The sequence below is a fragment of the Phragmites australis genome, chromosome 6 (genome assembly GCF_958298935.1).
Source record: "Phragmites australis chromosome 6, lpPhrAust1.1, whole genome shotgun sequence".
Classification (NCBI taxonomy): domain Eukaryota; kingdom Viridiplantae; phylum Streptophyta; class Magnoliopsida; order Poales; family Poaceae; genus Phragmites; species Phragmites australis.
In genome coordinates this window covers 25332741-25360206 of record NC_084926.1, presented here as the reverse complement: position 1 = coordinate 25360206, position 27466 = coordinate 25332741, and the positions used below count along the sequence as shown (strand labels likewise).

At 42.6% G+C, this 27466-nt stretch overlaps 1 pseudogene; it reads left to right on the top strand.

Annotated features, from left to right (window-relative positions):
* The first annotated feature begins 3725 nt into the window (after positions 1–3725).
* Positions 3726–16738, top strand: LOC133923093 (cocosin 1-like; annotated as a pseudogene).
* Positions 16739–27466: the final 10728 nt, after the last annotated feature.

Here is a 27466-nt window from a genome sequence, read left to right as displayed (position 1 = left end):
GAAAGGTTACATGGCAGTGACAGCACATCATCTTGATAATGAGTGGAGGCTAAAAGGTTTCATTGTGGCGTAATATTGAAGCTTTTGTAACCATTCATGTTTCCTATTACAACATTCTTGTTTCTGTAAACATTTCTGGAAAGTTTCCTATATTGTAACATTGTAGTTTCAATTATGTTCCAGCTCCCCATACCATCAAAGTTATAATTGATGTTCTTCATGAAGTTCTCCTGAATTGGCATATTGAGACGAATCTGTCCACTATAACACTTGAAAATTGCAGCACCAACGATAATCTCATAGAGAAAATGACCAATAAGTTGCCACTTGACACTTGTATGTTGAAGGGTAAATTTTTGCATATGCGTTGTACTGCACACATATTAAATCTGACTGTGAAAGATGGAATGCATGCCTTGGAGAAGGGAGAAGGGGATCGAGAGGGTTAGAGATAGTGTTGGATTTTGGGCAGCCACACCAAAAAGGCATGAGAGGTTTGAAAAAATGGCTTCCAAATAAATATTAAATATGAAAAAAGAATTGCTATTGATTGTAAAACTAGATGAAATTCTACTTATCTAATGCTTAGCACTGCATTAGGGTACCAAGAGGTATTTGAACGCCTTGCTTAGCGTGATAAGTTGTTTACTCCTTGTCCAAGTAAGGATGATTGGAAATTTGCTAAATAGCTTTGTGATAGATTGAAGATGTTCTATGATGTAACTAAGTTACTGCCAGGCACTAGATATGTCACAATAAATCTTTTCTTTCCCAAAATATGCAATGTTTATTTGGCTATTAGGGAGTGGCAAGCTAGCAGCAACCCTAAGGTAGATAGATGGCAAAGTTGATGAAAGAGAAATTTAATAATTATTGGTTAGATGTTCATGGTTTGATGGCTGTTGTTGCTATCCTAGATCCTAGATACAAACTAGAATTGTTGAATGCTCTTTTCCTCAAAATTAATGGGACAAAAAGCACAACTAAGGAAGCCATTGAAAAAGTTAGAGACTTGTTGTATAGCTTGGTGTTGCAACACTAAGATACCATGGAGTGTATTGCAACAACAGATGGTGTTGGTACTAGAGTTAGTGTTATTGCTCAGACCGAAGATGATGATGACTGGATTGGCACGTTCGATGAATACATAGCAAAGAAACCAGCTGTGATGTCTTCTTATGTGCTCAAAGAGTTAGATTTTTTACTTGGAGGAGCCGCTGCTATAGAGAACACAAGATTTGGACGTCATACACTTGTGACAATATGCAGGGCTCAAATATCCTACTTTGCGAAAGATTGCTCGAGATGTTATGACAATTCCCGTGACAACAGTAGCATCCGAGTCAGTCTTTAGTACTGGTGGGAGGATAATTAGTCCATCTAGAAGTAGTCTTCCACCACAAATGGTAGAAGCACTTATGTATATGCAAGCTTAGTCTCGAACCGACATGTTATGTAAAAATAGTCTACATGCAATTCTATATTTTAATACTTCTGAAAAATTGACATGTGTATGCACTAACTTGTGAACATTGAGTTATTAGGGCATCAATCAACATTTTTAAATGCATCGAAGACTTGCCTCGAGGAACACGAGGAAGAAATGGTAATATCATTCTATCATTCTTGTAAATTGTGATCCATACTTACTACTTAACACATGAGTGTGCTACTTGTGCTCCTTGTATTTAGGAGGAAACTGATTCAACTATTATTGATTGAATGAAGAATTGGAGGAAGAATTGAAGTTCTATAATTTGTTTGTGACTCCATGCTTAACTTTCAATCTGTTAATTGTTATTTGGTCATTGGGCAAGACATGTGTTATAATAACTAGTAATGCACTACTCATTTTGTTGGCTTGTAGCTTTTTGCCTTCTCCACTTGCATATTGTCATATATGAAACTGTTATTTGTGATTTGCCTGTCATGTGTGGAACTAGGAATTAGGACTGTCAAGTGATGGTTTGGCAACTTGCATACTGTCAAGTGTGACTTGCGAAACTATTATTTGTTTCCTATTATGTAAGGATGATGATAAAATCATGTTTTGTACTTCTGTTTGCATGCTGATTGTTGATTCTATGTTATGCTTGTTCTTTATACTTTATAGGTTCTATATATCTATTAGAGACTTGCTGTATTTCCTGGATAGCTTGTTAAAAAATCAAAATGCACATGTGACCTGCTATGTTCTTCAGTTGTTGCCTCACTTGCCTGTTCAAATCATCACTCGTGGGTCCCCGTAGGGTTCGAGGCTGGGTGTAGTTTTGCACCTGTCAAGTAGTTTGAGTTCAGGTCGGATTTTTGGATTCAGGTTTTGGGTCAAGTGCGTTCTTGCTACACCTGGCCCTGCCTCGCCCCGTTCCTAGACCTAGCACATAGATTAGATTAGATAGCTTAAAATGGGGATGAATGCTCTTCTAACTTTACCCCCCGAAGTCGAGGATCCCAACCTGAAAGGGGCCATCACAAATCTCCCTTTTCTCTCTTCCTCTCCTTCCTTCTCTTGCGCTGCAGCAGTCAGCAGCCAGGCAGCGGTAGCCGGCCGGCCCTCCACAGGTACAGGAGGTATTATACATCTGCTTATGAGCTAAACTATTTTCTTCTGTAACATATCTCGGAATTCATACGAAGCATGATGCTAAAATTTTTGTCTATAGTAGATTATAAACAAACTATAGTCACTACTGGTACATGTATGAAAACTCAAATGTTGAAGCACCATCTTGCTGATCTTAGGAAACGAAAAAATACAAAAACAAAAAGGGCACCTACTACTAAGAGATAAAGTGACCCCCCCCCCCCGCCCCCACGTTCAAATCAAACAATATGTTTTGTCATTACACTTCCACAAAGAGCTTTGTTACTGGTAGTTGTGATACACGTGTTTCTTGTAGTATGCTCTAGCCATCAATACAAACATACATGCCACATAAGTATGACACAAATCCTGACTCATCACTTATTTCTTTTTGCTCGATCATATCTTTTGATGATACCTATCCAAATCTTTTCCTTCTTATCCGTGCACTACGACGACTACTTGTTGCATACCTTCTTGCTCTTTTCTAACAAAAGTGTGTCTTTCTAACCGTGCTACATTTGCACAAGGAACTCCTAATACACTCCACCCCCGTTTCTTGTTTGTCATCACGTACCTATCCAAACCTTTTCCCCACTTATCAGTGCACCACGGCGAAACGTTCTTGCATAATTCCCGCTGTGCACTAACAGAAAGTGGACCTCTCTAGTACTTGTATTCCAAGTTAAAATGAGCATATGAATGTGTTAGACGATCCAGCACTCTTGTACCTAACTGAGAATTGTCATTGAGCTCTTTTTGCAGCGTCCAGCAAACGATGAACTCGAAAGCCATGCTTTGCCTTTTGTGGAAGCAAGTGAGTTTGTTTTCCCTTTTTTACCTACTCTCCTCTTCACATCTAGTTATCACCATAAGCAGTAGGAACCTAACAATAACAGATCAAAATCTATGATAAAGTCAGAGAGAAACAGAAAAAATATGAGATGATGAACAGTAGTATGACTTTAAATACCTAGCATTTCCGTTAATTTACTATGCTGATTTTACTGTTTAAAATCACCTTTAATGAACAGTACCATGACTTCCAATACTGTAGTGATCCAATGGTCCACAGCGATTTAAAATCATCTAACTTCACCTGTCGGTGAAATCAGATGATCCCGATCGGATAGTGACAACAATGGTTACCATCCCTACCATTGCCCCACTGTCCCTTAGCCTTCTTCTCTTCTTCCAAGCGTCCCTCGCGCAGTTGCCCTCCTTTGGAAGCCCATTTCAAAGCTCTCGTGGATTCAGAGGTTCCCAGGCGAGCCAGCAGCAATGCCGTTTCGAGCACCTCGCGGCCCGCGAGCCGACTCGTCAGATGAGGTTCGAAGCTGGTTCCATGGAGCTCCACACTACCCAAACACACAATGAGTTCCGCTGCGCGGGCATCGACGTGAGGCGCCTCGTCATCGAGAGCAAGGGGCTGCTCTTGCCGGCTTACGGCAATGTCAATAAGTTGTTCTACGTCGTCAAAGGTTTCCACTTGATAAACACTTCCTAATTTGCTATACTGATAATAATCCTGCACGCATGCCTCGGTGTTCTTCTTGTTACTGATCAGTTGTGGCAAATAATGCAGGCAAGGGAATCTTTGGGACGGCGCTGCCCGGCGACGTTCCAATCGACGTGGCCGCCGTTGGAGCAGCAGATGGCAGCGGCAGGTGAAGGCCAGTCTAGCCAGAATTTCAGGGACGAGCACCAGCAGATTCAGCAGTTCCGGCAGGGCGATGTCATCGCAATGCCGGCCGGCGTGCCTCTCTGGCTTCACAACAACGGCGAAACTCCTGTGGTTGTTGTCGCAGTCTCCGACACCAGCAACAGCGCCAACCAACTCAATCCTACAGTAAAGGTACGTACGCAGGATGGAAATAACGATGGTATTCAATATTTTCTCCCAAAAAAATATGGTATTAATGGATACACAACTTAACTAGCGGGGTGCAGAAACTTTTGTTGGCCGGACAGACCGGCAGGCAACAGCAGCAGCAGCAGCAATACTCGTACGAAGCCGAACAGCAGGGAAGTGGGCAGAACATCTTCGGCGGATTCAGCCAGGAACTACTCGCCGAGGCCCTCGGCGTGAGCCGGCAGGTGGCAAGCAGACTCCAAGCCCAGAATTCCCCGAGAGGGGACATCATCAGAGTCGCGCGCGGCCTGCAGGCGCTGCAGCCTTCTCTCCAAGCCGAACCTCTGCAGCAGCAGGAGGGTGAGGGATATGAGTCATACATGACGCAGGGGCAGTCAGCGTCGCCCCGCGGCGGAGCATGGAGGTATCAGCAGCCGAACGGCATAGATGAGACGATGTTCTCCTTGAAGTTCAGGAAGAACGTCAACAACCCGCAGTGCACCGGTATCTTCAACCCTCGAGCTGGGAGGATCACAAGGGCCAACCCCCAGAACTTCCCCATCTTAACGTCATCCAGATGAGTGTCACCAGAAATGTTCTTCAAAACGTAAGTGCAAAAGCACAAACTTAATTAAGATTTGATTGCTATTTGTTACAAAACTCACACAATCTCACATTTCGTGGTTCGTGTTTGCAGAACGCCCGGCTTACTCCGTACTGGACGGTGAACGCGCACACGGTGATGTACGAGACCGTCGGCCAGGGGCGAGTGCAGGTGGTGGATAACCGTGGCGGGAGCGTCTTCGACGGCGAGCTCCGCCAGAGGCAGATCCTGCTAATCCCGCAGAACTTTGCTGTGGTGGTGAAGGCACGACAGGAAGCACTACTAAAAAATTATTTTTGAGACACCTAAATTTTATTTTTATAGATAGTTTATAGGACAAATCATCTGAATAAGTAGCTGCGGCCCCGTGCAATTGTAGACTGCCTATGAAAACTAATTCTCTCAAGTATTTTCACAGGCCGTTCACATAAGAAACCATCTGTGAAAATAGCTCTATAAATAATGCATCCAATCGGGAAGCTCCATTCAGACAGAGGGCTCTACTGTTCGAATAGTAGAGCTCAAGGTGACGGCGTATTTGGAAAGTAAGAGGGGAAGATTTTGTTTTTGAATTTTTTGGAGGAGCCATCTAAGATAAGGATATCTTATCCCTAACTAGTATTTTTTTAAGTTTAGATTTAGATTAAGCCTTAATTAGGGTTTAGTTGTGATCTAGAGATGCTCATGGTTCTTGCCATTTAGATCATCAAATTAGCTAAAATTTATTACCAATATTGATTCAATTGTATAGATTCATATGATTCTATCATTATATTTCAAAAATGTAGCTAGAATTTGAAGTTTTTTAACTTTAGGAGGTTTCATCATAAATGGGAATTTTTTTCTCTCTAGACCTAGATCTCTAGGGAGAGTGAGTGAGAATAATGAATTCATATTATTTTGAGCTATAAATTTATACCAATGTAGATTCAATTGTGTAGACATATTATAATCATAACATGCCTATTTTTTCTTTTTCTAAAAAAAATCTTTTTTATTCTTATTTTTAAATTAATTAATTAATGTATCTAATTTTGTGGTTGAAGTTAAAGATGGACAGAGCATGGATGTACGATACGCCAAGTTATAAAGAAATATACATCAAAGGACTCTCTACTTTTATTGAAGTCGCCGAGAAGGACGTTTTGACTAAAAAGACAAAGGAAATATATTGTCCATGTTCTGACCGCAAGAACTAGAAATTGTGGGACAAATCAAACATAATCAAATCACACTTGATCTTAAGAGGTTTTGTTAAGGATTACACATGTTGGTCCAATCATGACGAACAACGTACAAGTGAACCAAATAAGGACATTGCTGCTGATCAAGTGGATGGTGATGATGAGGGAGTAGTCGAAGGCGACACTGATGTTATGATGGATGATGATACTGATTTTGATCTGGAGGAAATGTTGCACCATGCAAAACCGCATTTTTTATGGGAAACGCGAGGTTTAGATAATTTCGAGGCGTTATAGAAGGCATCAAAGGAACTTTTATATGAGGAATCGAAGGGTTCTGATAAGGAGTTTACGGTGTTGCATTTGGTGCTTGAACTTCTAAGGTTGAAAGCCAGCAATGGATGGTCCGAGAAGAGTTTCTCGGATCTATTGAGTCTATTGGCAAATATGCTTCCGAAGCCTAACTCCTTCCCCACCACCACTTATCAGGTGAAGAAGTTTATCTGCCCATTGTCATTGGATATGCAAAAAATACACGCGTGTCCGAACCACTGTATCGTCTACCGTAAAGTGTACGAAGCGTTGGATAGATGTCCAGTGTGCAATGCGAGTCAGTACAAGAGGAATGATGATTGTGAAGATGAAGATGCTTCCGCAAACGCAAAGAAGAAGAAGAGTAATGCTGGTCGTGACGAAGAAGACACTTCTTCCAACGTGGAGAAAAAGAGAAGAAGTCCTGCGATGGTGATGTGGTACCTACCAGTGATCTCCCGCTTGCAACATTTGTACTGAAACCCTAGGGACTCTGAACTGATGCGTTGGAATTTTGATAAGTGCAAGAAGGATGGAACTAAGCTTCGACACCCCGCTGATGCTAGCCAATGGAGAAAGTTCGATGCCATGTATCCAGAATTCGCTGAAGAACCAAGGAATGTAAGGTTCGCGTTGAGTACTGATGGAATGAATTCTTTCAGTGACATGAGCACCTCACATAGCACTTGATCAGTGGTCCTGGTCATCTATAACCTTCCTCCATAGCTATGCATGAAGCAAAAGTACCTTATGCTGTCCATTCTTATCCAAGGACCGAAACAACCTAGCAACGATATAGATGTGTTTCTAGAACTATTGATGGAAGATATGGTGAAACTGTGGAACGAGGGGGTCCGAGTGTGGGATGAGTTCCGACGACAGTACTTCATGCTGAAAGCCATGATTTTCGTTACCATCAATGATTATCCCGCCCTTTTTTCTCTATCGGGACAGGTTAAAGGGAAGCAAGGATGTGTAGTGTGCTTGGATGAAACCACGTCTGTGTACATTCCATACTCACAGAAGGTAATGTACACACGACACCGACGGTTCTTACTCAGAACTCACAGATACCTCAAGATGAAGAAACATTTTGACAACATGGTTGAGGAAGGTACTGGCCCAAAACCTCGCAGTTGGGCATTAGTGTTTCAAATGATCAATAGCATCAAGGTTGTTTTTTGGAAGTTACTGAAGGGTAAAAATAGGAAGAAAAGTGAGACGCCGACCAGTATGCTGTGGAAGAAGATGTCGATTTTCTTTAAGTATTTGCCCTAATGGAAGGACTTGGATGTCCGTCACAGCATTGATGTCATGCACGTTGAGAAGAATGTGTGTGATAGCATCTTTGGCCTCTTACTGGACATACTGGGCAAGACAAAGGATGGAATCAAGTCATGTAAGGACTTGATGCATGATAAAATCAGGCCAGAGCTACACCCTAAAGATAGACCAAATGGGAAACATTATCTTCCCCTGACTAGCTACTCTCTGACAGTTGAGGAGAAAAAGACACTGTGCAAGTGCTTACATGGGGTGAAAGTCCCGACTGGTTACTCATCCAACATTAAGAACCTAGTCTCGATGAAAGATTTGAAGCTAATCGGCATAAATTCTCATTATTGTCATGTGATAATGACGTGGATGCTCCCTATTGCAATCAGGGGTATCAAGCCAAGGTACATAAGTTGGTCATCACACGGTTGTGTCACTTCTTCAACGCAATTGCTCAGAAGGTGACCGATGCTGAAAAACTGGGTGCTTTACATAGTTACTTGGTAGAGACTTTGTGCCAACTTGAGGTGTGCTTCCGTACATCCTTTTTCGATATCACGGTACACCTCTTGGTTCACATCGTGAATGAGATAATTGCATTGGGCCCTGTATTCTTTCATCAGATGTATGTGTTTGAGTGGTATATGGGCATTCTCAAGAGCTATGTAAGGAATTGTGCTCACCCAGAGGGTTCCATGATCGAGGGCTACAATACCGAGGAAGTCATTGAGTGTTGCATCGATTACATAAAAGATTCTAAACCGATTGGTGTACCTGTATCTCGACATGAGGGGAGGTTGTCTGGGAGAGGGACCAAAGGAAAGAAAAGATGCATCGATCATGATTACAAAGCAGTGGAAGAAGCCCATTTCACCATCTTGCAGTAGCTCCAGATAGTGGCATCGTACATCAAGAAACACCTGAATGAGCTTCACACAGAAAATCAAGGCCGCTCATATGATTGGATCTTGAAAGAGCACAAGCATCACTTCACTACATGGTTCAAGAACCAAAACCTTTCAGATGGTGAATCTATAGATAACAAAAATGTGAAAATGTTGGTTTGTGGCCCATCAAGTTTAGTTACGTCATGGCAAGTGTATGATATTAATGGGTACACGTTTTATACCAAAACAAAGGACAAGAAGAGCACGACCCAAAATAGCAGCGTTTGGATAGAAGCCTATGACACAACAGGGTTAAAGGTCACCTACTATGGGTTCATAAATGAAATCTGGGAACTCGACTATGGAGTGAATCTACAGATCCCCGTCTTTCAGTGCAAATGGGTCAAACACCCAAATGGTGTGGCGGTGGACAACTACGGCTTCACAACTATCGATCTCAGCATTGTAGGCCACAAAGATGATCCGTGGGTACTCATTGATCACGTTGCACATGTTTTCTATATAATCGACCCCACGAATGAAAAGAAGCACGTAGTTATTGCTGGAAAACAAAGAATTATCGGAGTTGAGAATGTGGAGGATGAGGAAGAATATAATCAGTTCAACAACGTGCCGCCTTTCGGAGATCCAGAAAAGATCAAAATTGTAGAAGCAACCCTAGATAGATCTGTGATGCCCTACATGCGCCTTGATGGTGTAAGGGAAATAGTTCAAGGCAAATAGTTAATAGAACATTGTATCCAAATATTCAAGTTGTATGCTTTAACTGTTAGAGTACGTTGCTGAATACTGTACTGTTTCTGAAAATATCATTGTAACCAAACAAGTTGATGTTTTGCGTTATTTTACTCGAAATGTATCCACAATCAAGGACCGCCTCAAACATCGTTAGAAAACTAATAGAATATTGTATCCAAATATTCAAATTATATGCTTTAATTTAAGAAGCTTAATATGTAATAGAAGAAAATTTCCCAAAACAATAATCATTACCGGTTATAGGAAAAAAGATACGTTTCCACAGGCGGTTGACCTTAGGAACCGCCTGTGTGAATCATTTCCGAAATGATTCCCACAGGCGGTTCCTAAGGTCAACCGCCTGTGGAAATGACTACTATATATCTAATCGAGCAAGGCCCCGAAAACCCTAGCCTTTTACTTACTTTTCCCACGCCACCAGGCTGCCTCTAGAGCTTTCCGCCACCTCCATCCGCCGCGCACTCTCCCCCGACGAGGAGGGCCACCCCACTCCGTCTGCCGCCCCCGACGAGGAGCCACGCCCTCTCCATCCTCCGCGCCGAGGAGGAGCCGCTGCCACCCGAGGTACTGAGGAGGACCTTGCCACCGAGGAGGAACCGCTGCCGCCAGGTACCCCGACCCCGCGCGTGCCCCCTAACCCTAACTGCTCGGTGAGTAGCCATCTGCCCTTTCTACCCGGTTGAGCCGTCGTAGCCGGTGCTCTGACCGAGCCGTGGTCCTTTCTTGTGCTCTGTGATGCCCGACTGAGCCATTGTAGCCGGTGTTCCGACCGAGCTGTGGTCCTTTTTGTGCTCTGTGATGCCCGGCCGAGCCATCGTAGCCAGTGCTCCGGCCGAGCCATGGTCCTTTCTTGTGCTCTATGATGTTCGGTCATCGTGCCACCGTGCTCTATGATGCCCGACCATCATGCCGCTATGCTCTGTGATGCCCAGCCATCGTGCCACCATGCTCTGTGAATATATGTTCTCAGCTTTGTGTGCTCTCTGTGCTCTGTTCGATGGGCGCCCTAGTGCTTGGTCTGGTCAGTGCTTGGTTTGGTCATTGCTGGTAGGTGCCTTAGCTCTGTGATGATAGCAGTATAAGTTCGTTTAGTGTTTCATTTGTGCTCTTGAGCTAGGCTGTAGTCGCCAGTTTGTGATCTTGTTTCATTTTTGCTCTCTGTGCTCTGTTCGGTGGGCGTTGTAGTGCTTGGTCTGGTCAGTGCTGGTGCCCTTTGGCGCCTTGAGCTTTCTGTTTCCTTTGGCCTTGCTGGTAGGCACCTCAGCTTTGTGATGATAGTAGGCTAAGTTCTTTTAGTGTTTCATTTGTGCTCTTGAGCTAGGACATAGTCGCTAGTTTGTGATCTTGTTTCATTTTTGCTCTATGTGCTCTGTTCGGATCAAGGGTTGTATAATCCCCCTATTCAGGGATAATACTAGGATTTTAGGAAGCTACACATGAATACCGGAGCATGTGTCTCAAACCAAGTCATTTTCCTGGACAAAGCCCAATTGACAGCCATAATGTACAATAATTATTATAAAAATGTTTTGTGAGAGATTTGAAGTCTTGAATCCCACAATTTTAAATCTGTTAGAAGTCGGTCTTCTTACAGATCTTTAACCCCAAAAGATCAATTCAAGAACAACTATCCCCACTACCATTTCATTCCTGCATACCTAGATTGGTGCCATCCTCGTGGAAGCACACCATTTGACTTTCGCAAGATTCAGTCTTTTGTCCTAAGTTTTTGCCTACTCTAGCAATGTCCTCGAAGTCTAGAATTTGGTCACATTCAGGCCTTCTTTTTACCTTTCTGTGCTCAAATTCTGGTTGATGGAGCTTCTACAGAAAGTGATAAAGTAGCGCTACGACAAAACAAACCCCATCGGTGATAATTCCTCTAAGTTCGTTTTATACTTGATCATTAACTTGGGTAGCTCGGCCTAGCTCTAGAGGTGATTTGTTACACTATTCGGTAAATCTTAGTATGCGTTGGATGGCCGTTAATTCGGTAACCCGCACTGAGAGCAATCTATTTGTTTTAACACTTGTTTAGTTGGTTTACTTTGTTTGAAGCCATTACTGGCCATATTTTTTTTGTTTGAAGTCATTTACTTTGTTTAAAAGATATCTTGTTCAAGAACGAAATGTATGGCTCAGCTCTAGGGTACTTGGTTTACTGAGCTTATCTCATTGCCAGTTTTTTTTCCCAGAGGTCGCGTCCATATTTGATAACTAATATTGTGTGGAAAATAGTATATCACTAATTTAAGATTTAAATTCATACAAAGTTCATAAACATTGTGTTATGTCAAGTGAGTAGATACCTTTTTTAGCGACAAATTATGATCAGCTAGACAAAAACATTTTTGTTCAAGAGATACCATACAAGTATTACTCAAAACAAAATTGTTCTGAATGTCATTCTAAATAAAATATACTTCTTTTGAATGCTATGTATTTCCAAGATCCATTCCAGCTACTATACCCGTTCATTCTATGCGACAAAATTGAGCAGTAAGATTGGTATCTTGCACAAGATTGGTATGTGCTCGATCTCCTGCACTCTAACGAGGGAGTACGAGCTCCTTGTACTCCCTCGTTAGAGAGCAGGAGATCGACCGGAGATGCAGAATAGTGGAGAAAAGGCCATGGGTTGTCGCGCTGGCGAGGATTCCAAGGGTCCTTTAGGATTGAGTAGAGAAGACAATGATGTAGAGAATCTTTTAGGATCTATCAAAATTTATCAACAATTTGCTTAAAACACATTGATTCCTTTTCTTTAATCTAAAATAATATTATTGCATCTTGCTTCACAATGGTATCTTTCTAGGTAATAATAATCCAGTGGTCGAGTAAGTACCATGAGGAATAAGAGGACAGTTACCCCTAAGAAACCAAAAGCAGGCAGAAGGTCGGGTTTGAGCCCAAGCCCGCTCGCAATAGAGGGCGCCCCGGTACAGAGGATGCTCGCAATAGAGGGCTCTCCGGCACAGAGATCACTCCCAATAGAGAGCGTCCCGGCACAAGATGGGGCAGATGCAAGCAAGAGGTTGGATAGGAGCCCAAGCCCACAGGAGTTGTCCTCTAATAGCAGCGAAAGCTCGGGCTCGTATCACAGCTTGAGCCCTGTTATGTGCGATAGGGAGATCCGATGTCGGGAAAGTGACAACGACTACGATCCTGCCGAAGAGGTATTTAGTTGAGTCAATGCATTTTATACTTATTAAATGGAGGAATATTTTTTGTTTATGTGAACTCTCCTTTTTTCTCTCTAGAGGGTAGGGAGCAAAGATCTTCGTGTCGATTATCTGCACCACAACATTCTGCACCACAACCTTTCGCTCCCTCTATGCCCGAAATTTCGGGTCCCTCTGGGGGTACGCTAAAACGAAGACGGGGCGAGCGTAGTAGAAACAAGTTATCGTCTGGCATTTATACAATTACACAGATCGATGTTGAAAGGGAGCCTATTGCACCTCGTGAGGCCTGCGCCAAATTCCGCAATAGTTGCAGATTTCTTGTCAAGGACTACCTCCCAATCACTACAACTGATTGATGATGCTGCCGGATGAGACGAAGGAGTCCCTGTGGGCAACATTGTAGAGAACCATCCGATCCCCCTCAGGAACAGAGGAAGTAGCCAAACATAATGCATTGAAAACTATGGGAAAGAGCTTCCAGGGCTGGAAGAGTGAGCTGAATAAGGACTTCGTGAAGAAGAACTTGGTACCCTTTAATAAATACGGAAAGATTATGCCAAACCAATGGACAGAGTTTGTTAGGCAGAAGACCACACCTAAGGCCATCAAACTGAGTGAATCGTTCAAGCACCTTGCGAAGAAGAACAAGCACCACCATCACCTGGGATCGTCTGGGTATGCCCCCAAAATTCCTGAGTGGAGGAGGCAAGAAGAAGAGACTGCCCGGGTTGGGAACCCCAACCCTTTGGAAAATTATGACGAGCGAAGTAGGAACTGGGTCTACGCTCGGTCACAACGAACCGAGTCTGGGGACTTTGCCTTCCAAAGCCCCGAGACCATAGAGGTGACCCAGACCATTCAAGGGATTGCTAAAGAAGGGTCTCTAGAGCTGGACAGGGAGAATGACTTGCTTACCAAGGCCCTGGGGAACAAGGAACACCCGGATCACACTCGAGGCATCGGATCAAAACTGGGCTGGAAGCATGGGTTCCCAGATGCCGCGGTCCAGTACAAGACCTGTAATAGATATAAGAATACCCTAGCGGAAGAGATACAAGAACAAGTTAAGTTTCATCATGAAGATGTGGAATGAAAAGGAGAAGGAAAAGGAGGCATTAATGATGATAGAGCAACCAACAAGGCCAGGCTTTCGGAGTAGCGTCGAGTCCACGCAAGTCGATAACCAGAGATATCCTATGGATGATATCACAGAGGCTACCCCTTGCATGCTACATGTTCCAGTTGGTAGGGGAGACTTCACTGTCGAGGCTGCCACGGGCCAGGCCATTCCAGGCTATGTGTTTCACAATCAAGATATTCCGGCCGGTTACAGCAGGGTACAAGTGGACTCGGTACAACCACTTTTCATGAAGTACAAGCTTGACATTAGCACACCTGAGGGTATCGAGATTCTCGATGAGGTTATTCGTAACTTCATTCTATGGCTCAGACGGGATATCATCTTCAGCCATCAGAAGTCACAATCGCCAGCATCACGTCCGCCCCCACGTCTAGCATCTCTGCATCAGGCACCTCCGCCCCAAAGCCAAGCCTTGCTGCCTTAGGCACCTCCACCCCAGAGCTAAGCCTCGCCACCTCAGGCACCTTCGCCCTAGAGCCAAGCCTTGCCGTCTCAGGCACCTCCGGCCCAGAGCCAAGCCTCTCCGCCTCAAACACCTTCATCCCCGCGCCCAGTATCTATGCCTCAGGAGTCTTCGTCTCCATCGTCTGCGACTCCGGCACCTCTGCCTCCAGCGTCTGTGCCTCTGCCACATTACCTGAGCATCAGAGAGTCCCTGTCATGGTTACCTCATACGAAAAGACTCTACCATCTTTGGTTAAGAGGTGGCTTCTGTCCTCATCAAAATCAAAGGCATCATCCGCTTAGTAATCTCTAGGGACGGGCGATCTCATGAAAGAGACCGGCAAAACATTAACTACCTCTCAGTTGGATTTCTTGCCTACACCGGATGTTCCTGAGAAATATGAGCATGGCAAGCCATTTCTGCCATTGTTTCAACTCCAATAAGGTCCATGGGAGATGAGGAGATTCCACGAATGGTACATGAGGGCATGTCGCGCGGGGTTCTCCATAATCACTGCTTCTGTCCCCGCTAACGCTTATCTAAGCGGAGACTCCTATCTCATGGCGGATTTTAAGGACATGCACGCTTTGTTCCACCGCAACAAACTCGACGTCAATCTCATAAGCATGTACATTCATATATCTACCAATGTATGCTATAGAAGCTAATAACTAGTGACTTGTTCTATAGGATACAATTTAACAATGCGGAAAAGTTGAAGGCACCCGTCGGATTCATTAATCCGCAACGAATTTCCCAACCTAACATGGTTGTGAACTTGAGGAATGATGACCCCAAGATTAAGGGGAAGAGTAACAAGGAGAAATCAATGGTCATTAGAGAAATGACCAAAATACGCAGGCTTGAAATATCAACCTATATAGGAAGAGCTATGCTAGAAATGCAGGACAAGGACTACATCTTGGCTCCCTACAACTCTAAGTAAGTGTGATACGTCATGAACCTAACATAAGTATTCAACTTAATTGATCAATCAATAATCTAACATAAGTATTCATGTAGCGACCACTATATTTGTATAATGTTGATGCCGAAGTTGAGCAAAATTGTAGTCCTTGACTCAACCGATCTTCAACAAAAATCCTACCAAGGTTTCATTGACGTTATACAGAGGTAAAGAAAATCTCCATACATATAATTCTTATAAATCATTTATGAATTGATACTTACTTATTGGCATTCGAATAGGGCCTACAAGTGGTACGTAACGAAAGGTGGGATACACGATACGGCCAAGCCGGATGCGATGACGGTCCGTACACACTTTCCGGTAATAACACACTTCTAATGCTTGTATCTCACTATTTATGACGAAGAGTCTTACTGAACTAACAAATACGTTGCGTTTTTATTTGAAGTGCCACAAGCAAGGTTTCGATAGCGTTCTTTGTGGATACTATGTTTGCCAATTTCTTAGGGTAAACGGGAGGTACACAACGAACCCTGAGGACATAAGTCATCATTGTGCCTGCATATTTTTATTTGGTTATATTTCCATTATCAGTAGTGTTTTAGTGTTTTAACTCTTTTAGTTGTGTTTTCATTCCATGCACAGATGATCCAACGTATCAACCTCTCTCTTACAGACAAAGATATCCAAAACGTCCAACGTAACATGTGCCGGTTTATTATGCACGAAATCATCCACATGAGTGGCAAATTCTTTGATCTCGGAGGCGAATTAGCTAGCCATCCAAGGCTTTGTGAGTGGGAGAAGAAAGACTCTTAGCAATATAGGCTTCTGATGTAAAAATACTTGTGAATATTAATGTACTTGTGTTAAATATTGAAATATGTATTGAAATTGTGTGAAATCTGGAGGGAATAAAATATATGCTCATTTTTTTAAGAAATACATGCCATAGGCGGGTCCTTATGTCACCCGCCTGCGGAAATCTTTAGTGGGCCGCCTGTGGAAAAGGTTTTCACAAGCGGTTCCATAAGAGAACCGCATGTGGAAAACCATTTCCACAGGCGGTTAGCTTAAAGAACCGCCTGTGGAAAATAATTTTCACAGGCGGTTATCTTAAGGAACCTCCTATGGAAATACATTTTCTAGAGGCGGTTCCTTAAGATAACCGCCTGTCAAAATAGTTTTCCACAGGCGATCTATTTTGCGCCTGTGGACATCGTTCATTTCCACATGCCTTCGATCCCAAGTGGATTGGCTAAACGCATATGGAAATGGGTTACAACCCGCCTCTAAAAATTGCTTTCGTAGTAGTAAAGGGTTCGCTTTGGGGTCCATCAAGACCAACCCCAACGCCATCGACAGCCAGATCGCAGGGAAGCAGTCGGTTCTCCGTGCGTTGCCCGTCGACGTGCTCGCAAACGCCTATAGGCTATCGAGGGAGGAATCGAGGAGCCTGAAATTCAACCGCGGCGGCAAGATGGCTGTGTTCGAGCCCAGGCACGTCCAGCAGGAATATCAATATGCCGAGCTTGGTCTTGGGCGGGTAGCTCAGTGAGTAGTAACTTCAGATGTGGCCGTAGAGTTTGAGTAATGTAGGGAGGGATGTCACTGTGCTACACTCTTTTTTCATAACAAATTAAGTTATGGAGGATCGAGATAGGCAACTAGCGGGGAGTGAATAGACGATTTAACAATTTTCTTTCAAAATTGATGGTCTTCTCTCATTTCTCAATCCAACGCATCTCAAAACCATATGAGAAAGCAAAGAGACAAGAGAAAATTGCAAAATTTTTAAAACCAACGCTCCTTTTAGGTGAATGTGAACTCTATGTTCCAGTTAAAGCCATATTCATAGTCATAGCACAAGGAATCAAATGACTTAAAAAAAACTCCTAAACACGAGAAAACTAGCCACCGGAAGAAGGGATTCCTCAAGTTCATGGATCTAAAGGGTTAGGATGGTTCAAGATCAACTCAAATTAGATTATTAATCCTCTAGCGACAATAAAAATACCTCTTACATGACCCAAAACGAGCAACTCTCTAGAAAAAAATCAACAAGAAAATACTAAGAACTTGCACGAAAACATTAGATCAAAAGTAGGAGACTAGAAAGAGATGAACTTAAGCATATGCAAAAATAGATAGGAGACTAGAAACAGATGAACTTAAGCATATGCAAAAATAGTCTATTCATGAAGCTCAAAGGAATGCACTCTTTTGACATATTACAAAGTGTTTTTCTAATAAACGCTCTCACCTAAATATAGGTTAAGCACTCCTCTCTCTCTCCACACAACACAAGTGGAAGGCTCTTAAAACTCTCCAAGACTCCTTAGTTTCCACCAGCCATACCCCTCTATTTATAAGCCTAAGGGCTTGCTTAACCCTTAAGCAACCATGTCCCTAAACTATCATTCCCTTACAATGCACTCCACCTACCACCGGGGTAGTTTTGTCCGAATTTTTCTCCATCCATTAGATGGCCATGGCAACCTCATGGCTTAGCTTCGCCTCGACACAAACTTCACAATGATGTCACGTGCACTCCATCATCCGACAGTTTTTGCGACCATACTGGGAAACCTTCTTGCACGCTTCTCAAAGCGTGACTCACAACCACTTGCATACACCTTATGCAAGTATCCCGATGACGACAAGTGTACTCCATCTTGCGATCTTGATCGCTGGCAACTCGCTCCCACTCTCGATCCCTCAGACTGTCTTATCACTTGCACGGTATTCATTTTGCTTGACTTTGTCAACACGCTGTCTTCATTCTCCATCTCATGCTTTGCTTGAACTCCACGTGTACATCTGGGATCAACTTGACTCCGCTTGGCTCCCTCAATTGTTGGGCACCAAGCTCTTGGCTTAGCCCCGATCTTCCTACCATTGGCCACCAAGTTGCATCCACCACCTACACATCATGAGACAAGCAAACATCTACATTTTACACCATTTAACTCCATCACAAGCTAGTCAAAATCAAAATCCCTACAGAAATGACACATCTCTAAAAAATCGTGAACAACGAATGATCTGACGTTCACTCCTTCTGAATGTTAGATCCATCCAGTGCTTCAGCTCAGCAGACTAGGCCATCTGAAATCCTCTCTGCAAGAATTAGTCCAGCGTGTATTCATGCCTATCGCCGGACCATTCGACACATCCATTCTTACTAGAACCAATTTTGCACCCTCTCTGGAAAAATTACTCCAACGAAGTCTCTGGCGTTCACATCGCCCAGCGCCGGACCATCCAACGTATACAAGTCTGCTAAAGCCAGTTTGCAACCTCTCTACAAGAAAGGCTCCGACGTTCACTAATGCCCAACGCCGAACCATCCGGCATGGACTTCAATTTTTTCTCCTTTGTTGAAATGCTCCGGCGTGTACTGCATATGAATGCCGGATTATCCGATGAATTCATTTTCTTCAGTGTCGGATCATCTGGTGTGTACAATTTTCCTAGACTTAAAGATAAACACGCCAACTTCATTTTCTCTACAGCTTTGGTTAGTTATGATCATAATTATAGTAGATAACCATGCCAATGCAATCTCAAAATAATCAAATTAAATTAACACCATTGTCAATCACTCATCCATATGAACTAAAACATATTTTAACTTGGTTTCTCAATCTCCCCCATGATAAGTGCATTGACAACTTCACAAAGCACAAAGAACTGGTTTGAAGAAAAAACCAATACTACAACAGAAGAAGTCATTGTGCCGCCCCATCAGTGTTGGTTATGATAGAACCATCATTGATGAAGTATCAATGCCGGTTCATAACTTCCCGTGCTCGATCAACGATCGAACCGGGCTAAACTGGCATTGATACTCAGTATCAGTGCTAGCTCTTGGAACAAATCAGTACTGATACTTCAGTGCCAACTGATAACCATGAACCGATATTGATGAACTCATTATTATGTTTGGATGTGGATAAACTATTTGTGATCCATGTGTATATATCTTCCTATGATGAATGCCTACATATATTTGAATACAAAATTGAAATTGGATATTGAATGTTGTATTATTGAATGCATAATTTATTTGTGCCTACAAAAGTATCAGTCCCGGCTTGTCACACTAGCTAGCACTAATACTCAAACTATCAGTGTCATTTCGTTCTTATGAACTGGCACTGATGATCATTTCTGCAGTAATGCAAGAAGCTCATCCAAGTGATCACGAACTCAAGGCAGAGCAAAAGAAGATGTCACTTGGCCTAAGAAGACCGCGTAAACCCAAAAGTCGCAATGAAAACTCAAATGCTCCCCCTTGATGAATGCATAGGTTCATTATAGCATATTTTCTACCTTTTTCATTTATGCAGAATTCTTTGTGTATAGCTAATTTTCTCCCCCTTTGGCAATGCAAACACACCATGCAATCCATGAACATGCAATCCATGAACATGCAATCCATGAACATGCAATTCTAATGAGCTTTCAGAAGTATACCACAAAGCATTTGCAAGAGTTAGAAACTTTAAAGGGCTATGATGAGTGGAATGAGGAGCTCCCAATTGCACAAATGCTCAAAAAGATACAGTTACACAAGAACATGAAGCTATACAAGCTAAATTGAAGAATTATTGGCTCATTTAGGTTCACATAGTCGAATCATGTTAAATGATATCACCACATAAGCATTCACTCGCGTCGAGGCAATACAAGCATTAAGAACTAGCCAACTTCAATCTTAACGTAGGCAAATAAGCATTCAAGATAGAAGGCTTTGCAAATGCTCACATATGAAACCAAGACTTAGTTAGATCAAGTAATTAAAACAGATTTGATCATTTTGGCAAATTTTTCAATATTATTACTTTTATACTCAAGTTGTCTCTTATCCATGCAAAGTGCCGCGCGATTGGATACGACAAATACCTCGAGGCTTCAAGACAACCGTATTGAATCTTATTTAATCACAATAAACTTGATTGCTCAAGATTATACAAATTATCAAGTTTTCACTTGGATCAAGTTAATAAGTGTCTTTATGACACAAGGAACACATGTTCCCCAAGGTTCTATCATGAGCTAAACATTTGACAAAGACAAAAAAATATAGTGCAATATTCCACAATCCACTATTTTGAACCAAGAATCCTAGATCAAGATATTTATCAAACTAGACTTAACACAATACGAACATGGTGATCAAGAATGTAGCATTTTATTGTCTACATGATTCAAAAATTACCAAATTTTATTTTTAGAAAAGCTAGTTTGCTTGAAATATTCCATGTCAAAACATCAAGACGAGCCTAAGATTAAAAGATTGATCAACACTACTACTCAACTTAGTCCAAATCCAAGTCTAGCAAACTGAAAATGCTGAACACATACAAGCCAAAGCTCAGCTACTAAGTTTATCTTAGAAGATGTTATGCAATACATATACAACAAAAGTAAGTTAGAGTATGCACAGTTGCTACTCCCCCTCACGCAATGCTATAGGAATGGCACACTGTAAACTCGCCCCTCAAAAAAGCAAATCTAGAAGCATTGAGAGGCTTGATAAAGATATCAGCAAGCTGGTTTTGGGTATCTATGTATTTTAGCTCAATGTCTCCCTTCTCATTGTGGTTTCTCAAAAAGTGGAATATCACATCTATGTGTTTGGTTTTGGAATATTGGACTGGATTATTGGCTAGGCTTATAACATTGGTGTTGTCGCATAGGAGTGACACACTCTTAAAGTTTAATCCAAAGTCTCCCAAAGTAGCAATCATTCACAAAACCTAACAAAACCAGTTAGCGGTAGCAATATATTCCGCTTCAGCAGTTGACTACGTAACACTAGACTATTTGCAAGAAGGCCAATAAACAAGAGAAGTAACCAAGAAATGACAAGTACTGGAGGAACTCTTCCTGTCAATTCTACAACTAGCAAAATCTGCATCCAAAAAATCTTGAAGAGAAAGTGAAGAGGATGCAAAGAACCAAAGACCATACTCAAGGGTGTGCTTGAGGCACTTAAGTATGCGCTTTTATCACTTGGTGGTGAGACGTCCTTGAAAGCTTAGAATCGGGCACATAAGTAGATGACGAAGTAGATCTTCACAGCACCGGAGCATCTAACATGTTGATCTTCACTCTTCAACACTTGCAGCCTTCACTGCAAGAAATACTCCAGGGTATTCAACTTCATATCGTCAGACCTTCCGGCGTGTTCTTCGATTTTCTTCCCTCTGACAGAAATACTCCGGCGTTGTCAACTTCAAGCGCCGGACCATCCAGTGTGTACAAGTGCCAAGAGCTGAAAAGCTCCAACGTGTACAACATCTCTATCACCAAAGCATCCAACGTGCACATTTTTCCTGAGACTTTTCCAATTCAGCTAATCTTTGTCCCGACTTCGGTGGCTTCTTCATGTATTGCATCCATGAGACCTACTAAAATATATACTTGACAAACATGTTAGTCTCATTGACTATGTTATCATTAATCACTAAAATTACATACATGTCTTAAATATGATCGCTACAATCTCCCCAAGAGCATGTTTGCTACGCCCACCCAGCTTCTCCTCCAGCTTGCTCCCCCATGGAGACGGCGATTATCTATCTCTCAATAACTCACTCACGCACGCAGAGGCCATGGCTGGAGTTCTTGTTGGGTGGTTGGAACCACATGATTTGTTGCCTACACGGATCAACCTCATTGAATTTGGTGGGTCTCATCTTCATCTAATCACAAAAGGTCTGCTTCAATAGGGACATTGCATGCATTTTTTGGTTTGGGTTTGGTTGTTGCATCTCTTGTCGAAAATACTGCAATTTTAATTTTCATTGTTTTGGTCCTTGTGCTATTTTATTGTATTTATTGTGCACATTTATTAAATATGTTGCACATGTTCCATGAATTGTTGCATAATTCTTTGGAATATTGATGCTTTGTTGTTGCAATTGCAAATTTTACACTAAGTTTTTTAGTACAAATTCTCGTTGCAATGCGGATTTCTCATGAGCTTTTTTTTCCTAAAAGACTTAATATTCTTCCCTTTCTCTAAACCAAAACATTTCTTTGTTGAAGATGTTGTTGCATAATGTTCTGTCAAGCTAGTATGTAAGTATCTAGGTGCTTAATTTAAGTTTTGATGACTAATGACAACATGATCTTCGTGACTAACGTTTGTTTTATAGGATTCATTGAAAGTTAGATCATGATAATAATTCTTAGGTATTCTCATCCTGAATATTGGTTTTTATGGTTATCTGCAAATGATATGCGCGGAAATTAATGACTATTTAGTTCTAAGTGTCACAAGGACTTGGGTTGACACTTAGAGTAGATAGATTTCTTGTTTTTCATTTGTTGGCTGTACTATTAAGGGGTTAAGAATAGTAGTTTGACCTAGTATGATCTAAAGAGGTAGCTACCATGCACACTAGTTAAATCTAGCACTAGGTAGCTTAGTTGAAGCTCAGGAAAGCGAAGATCAAAGACGGATCAAAGTTTGGAATGATTTGGAGAAGTCCCAAAATTTTGGTTAACGCCGGATGATATGATGTTATTAGCATCAGAGTATTCATCGGAAGGTTTATACAGAGAGAAAAATTGAAGCTATGTTCACCGGATGTTCTGATGAACATAGGAGGATTCACTAGATGAATTATAGAGAGAGGATTTTTGATACAAAATTTTGAAGTTGTACACACTGTAAGATCCATTGAGTGCATCGGAGGATCAAGCATCGGATGTTCTGGTGATCATCAGAGTAATTACCTGAGCAATTATACAAAGATATTGTTGTTGAAGTTTGAAGATGTTGTACACACAGGATGTTCTGGTGTGTGCGTTCAAACCTCACCGGATATGGCCATACAATAAAGGTTAGTCATGGACACTATTACCCTACACACTGGATATTCTGATGAAGAGAAGGAAGGCATCGCCAAATCATGTAAGGCCTCGAACCCAGGTTCTCCTGTGCCTCCAGTATCTATCTCTGGATTAAGTAGCTAATACGCACAATATAACAATTATAGTATCACAGTCAAACTTCGTACATAATTATTAAAGTTACAAAGTACAAAAGGTTTGCAAACCACACTGTATATTACAAACTTGGTCGAGAGGCCAACAAAACACAACGGAAAGCAAAAGCCCAAGCCACAAGCAGCTTAGGGTGTAAGCGCGACTTCTAAGACTATTCTTCATCCTTGTCTTCACCTATGACGAAGTTAGCATCGACTTCCTCATCTAAATGACAACAAGGATGAGTATGGAAGGTATTCAGCAAGCCTTATACTACTTTAAGGTGTTTGATAGATGAATAAAGGGGTGATTCAAGGATAAGGCTTTACAATTTAGTTTTAAGCGTAAAGTATGATTGACTTTAAAACAATTTAAATAGTTTAAAACCAGCTAACATGCTATATCTAGGGGTTTCTCGATCCTGGGAGGGGCTACACCTCACTCCGTAGTACCTTCCATTACATCTGGTGTACCTCTTGTACCACATAGATCCTGGCGGATTTAGCCAGCAACCTCATCACACAGACATCTAGTCCACACACTCACTCATCAAGATGCACGCACGCAGAGTCTAGTAAAAAAGGTTCTGCCTTCGCATGTCCATGACCATGGACAAGACTATTCAGACAGTTTTACACTCTACAGAGATTGTACAGCTTTATCCACGCGATATGCTTAGCTTACAACCATTGAAAGCGGAGGAGCAAATGATACCGAGACTCTCCAAACACCTTTCCTGTTGACCTTTTCTACGAGATTTACCCCCAAGCGCCAGAGTCCATGTATTGAAGGCTAGTCCCCTTTTTAAGACTAGGCTGGTACTAGCAACCTCCAAACAGAGGGATAGATGGCCACTTGACTGTTCGCTACTCCCAGCCTCCTAGTATGGTGCCCAACTCAGTTCGGTGAAGGAGAAGTCAAGTCCTACCCATTCAGGATGCATGGTTGCACGGGGTTGCTAAGGCATGACTGCGAAATGATTTGATACTTAAACAGCCAGAGAAGGTATCTTCTAGCAATGAATACCACAAAGGTAACTCAAGCCCCCAAGAGCATCCTCGTCCAGAGTACTACTCTACCTACCCATGCCAAAGTAGCTTTCACCTATTTTTACACATCTTCCCATCATATCCCACACGATATCAAGGATTTCACAACCATCACGGAATTCACAATCATCAAGGATTCATGGTATATGAGTTATTATTGATAACAGTAAATCTTATCTTTGAGGAGAGATGTTTTAAAAGCGACGTCTCTGAGGAGACATATTCAATCCTAAGCATAATAGATATCAAGGCATCGTCTATCATTAATAAAGATAACAACAAGTAATCCTAGGTGATATGTGTTTTGGATGATAACATTTATAACATAGCAAGTGTTTAATAGGATTAACTACTACGAGCAGTTTGTAAAAGCGCAATACATAACACATGCAATATAAGTTCAGTTTTAAGTTGATCATGTAAATTATTTGAAAACATATGTTCAATATGATCAAGGAAATAGGGCTTGCCTTCTTCGAAGTTCTCTTTGAATTCTTGGTTGTAGTCAGAATCCTCCTCGCTCCTGACACTTCCCGCGCACTCCTCACAGAACTCTGGTTGCTCTGCAATTGCGACTACGATCAATAACAACTATACTAAAGAAGAATTAAATAACACCAAATGGAATGTCAAATGATCCCTAATAGATATCACAACGTGATAGATGAGTATATCTTAACTTTAGATGAATTTCAGCGAAAGAATTACCGAAATCGGAGCCAGAACGGAGAAGTTATAGCTCCTGAAAGATTTAATCTAAAATTAAGTAGAGAAATTATAAAATTACACTATTCATAGTTGGGACCCACAGGTGATGCCCACTGAATAGTAATATGGGCCCACATGAATAGTGACTCGATGGGACCCACATGAACAATAACTGTTTGGGCTGAATTGGGCTCAGATTAGGCTAGGTTCGGGTCTGGATGGGCCGGACTGGGTGTGAACTGCACAGTACTGGTCCACTCAGGTTGGGCTAGTCGGATAATGGGCTTGGAAGCTGGGCCGGCCCACAGGAGCGCGCCAATGGGCGGCTGGGCTAACCAGGCTAGCCAGCCAGCCACTAGGTTGAGCCTTGACCCACTCAGTCAGGTCGAGCTATGACTCGTTGGCCGGTCTACGTGAGCGTGCAGGCGCACGGGCGCGCAAGCGATGGAGGAGAGGGAGAAATGGCCAGCGGCAAGGAATCCACGGCGGCGCGCATGGGGGAGTTCTCCAGAGATGCGCCCCCGCTGGAGTTCTTCAACGAGAAGCTCACACCGGCCACCTAGGCACTACAGGGAACATGTCTACGGTCTCATCGATGGCGGCCAGCGGTGAGAACAACACTAGATGGTGGCCGAAGGAGAGGGCAGCGACGCGGGTAAAATGGGCAGCACCTGAGGCCGCTAGGCAACTGGGAGGTGCCAACCTGTAAAGAAATGGGGCCTGAGGCCCCTAGGCAACACAGCATGAAGGCTGGCCATACACATGGTGCACTAGCATGCCGGCGATGAGCAAAACCACAATGGCAGAAGGCAACACATGGTGGCGCACGGCAACCGACCAAGAAAGGACTTGGGGAGGCGACATGCTATCTATGTGGACACACGAGGGGACTGGGAGGCTCACCGAGCGCAAGAACGGCGATGGGCGAGGTGGCGGCTGGTGATCCGTCGAAGAGGCGGTGGTGGAGCTATTCAGCTACTGGTGCGGGTGGGCTCCCGTCGGGCTTCTGGCAAACGCATGGCGACACAGGGATGGCGGCAAGGTCCTAAGGCTCCTCGGCAGCACATTGTGGCAGGTCGGCGATGGCGGAGTCGAGGCGGAGAGAATGGCGTGGTGCCGTGAGCTGTGGTGGAGACTTGGGGAAACGAAGAGAGAGAGAGAGAGAGAGAGAGAGAGAGAGAGAGAGAGAGAGAGAGAGGTCGAACGGTTCTATTTATAGAGGGAGAGGGAGCACGGCAAGGCGGTGCAGCGCATGACGTCATGCGGTCATCAGTGGCAGCGCGGTGGTGAGGTGGCGAAGCGGTGCCCACCATATTTCTAGCGGCATGGGCGCTTTGCGTCATCCACGCGCGATCGTGGATGCGGAGGTCGTGCTGTGGCAGGACATAGGTGCGTGAGCATGGGCAGCAGAGAGAGAGAGAGCAAGAGAGAAGAGAGAGTGGAGATCGTGGAGTTCGGTCAGGTGCATAGGATATTTGCCGAAGAGGGAAAAACGATGACCGACAACGGGTGTGTCACGCTGGAGGGAGGAGAAAGGGGGGAGAGGCGCGGGCATCACGCGGATGGGCCGAGCGCGCGCAAGTGAAAACGGCCAGCTAGGCCGTGCCAGGGAGAAGAGAGAGGAGAAGAACAGAGGCCGGGCCAGGCTGGCGCTTGGGCTAAAACAGAGAGGGAGAGAAGAATCTGGCCCGGGAAAGAAAAGAAAAAGGAAAAGAAAATTGGTTTTAAGATAGATTCAAATGAGAGATTTGAATTTGAATTTGACTTTGGACAAAGCATATTCGATTGTGGCTAGAGCTGAGCACGGGTTGGAGGCAGAGCACTATAGATTCTTCATAGCGTCAAGGGGAGGGTAGCTAGTGCTCGTGGACCGTTGAATGTTTCCTAATTATTCTCTTGATCAATATATTAAATGATGAATTATCAAATATAACATTTTGCTAAATTATCAAAAAAATTTGGAACTTTCCAATCATACAAAGAAATCCCTTTTCTAAATTCCGAAGAAAATAATAGTATCCGAGTTTTGAGTAAAAGAATTCCAAAAGTTAAAAGTATTTTTTAGAAAAACATCAACGAGGTTTATTTGATTTATTAATTTTTCATGGAATATTTGTATTTCTTTTTATTTTTAGAGTTAAACCATAACTATTTACTTTTCACAATGTAATTCATTTAATTTTTAAAAAAAGAAGTTTATGCTTGTGGTGGTGAAGTAGTTTCTATTGTCGCAAAGAAAGGAACAAAGTCCATTTAATATTTGAACGGTTAGTAATAAGATGGAACAAAGTTTTAACTATCAATTTAATATATTAGGTCCTATTTATTTTAGCCAGAGATTATGAATTGTGATTTATAATATGTAAGTTGAAACAAATAAGCTCAAATCACAATTTAGATGGTAACAATTTAATCTTAGGTTTCATCAGCTTCTACAATTTATACAATCCAGTTTCTTACAACTTAATCTTTTATAATTTAAAATCTTAAATTGTTTTTTATAATATGCGGCTGAAACAAATAAG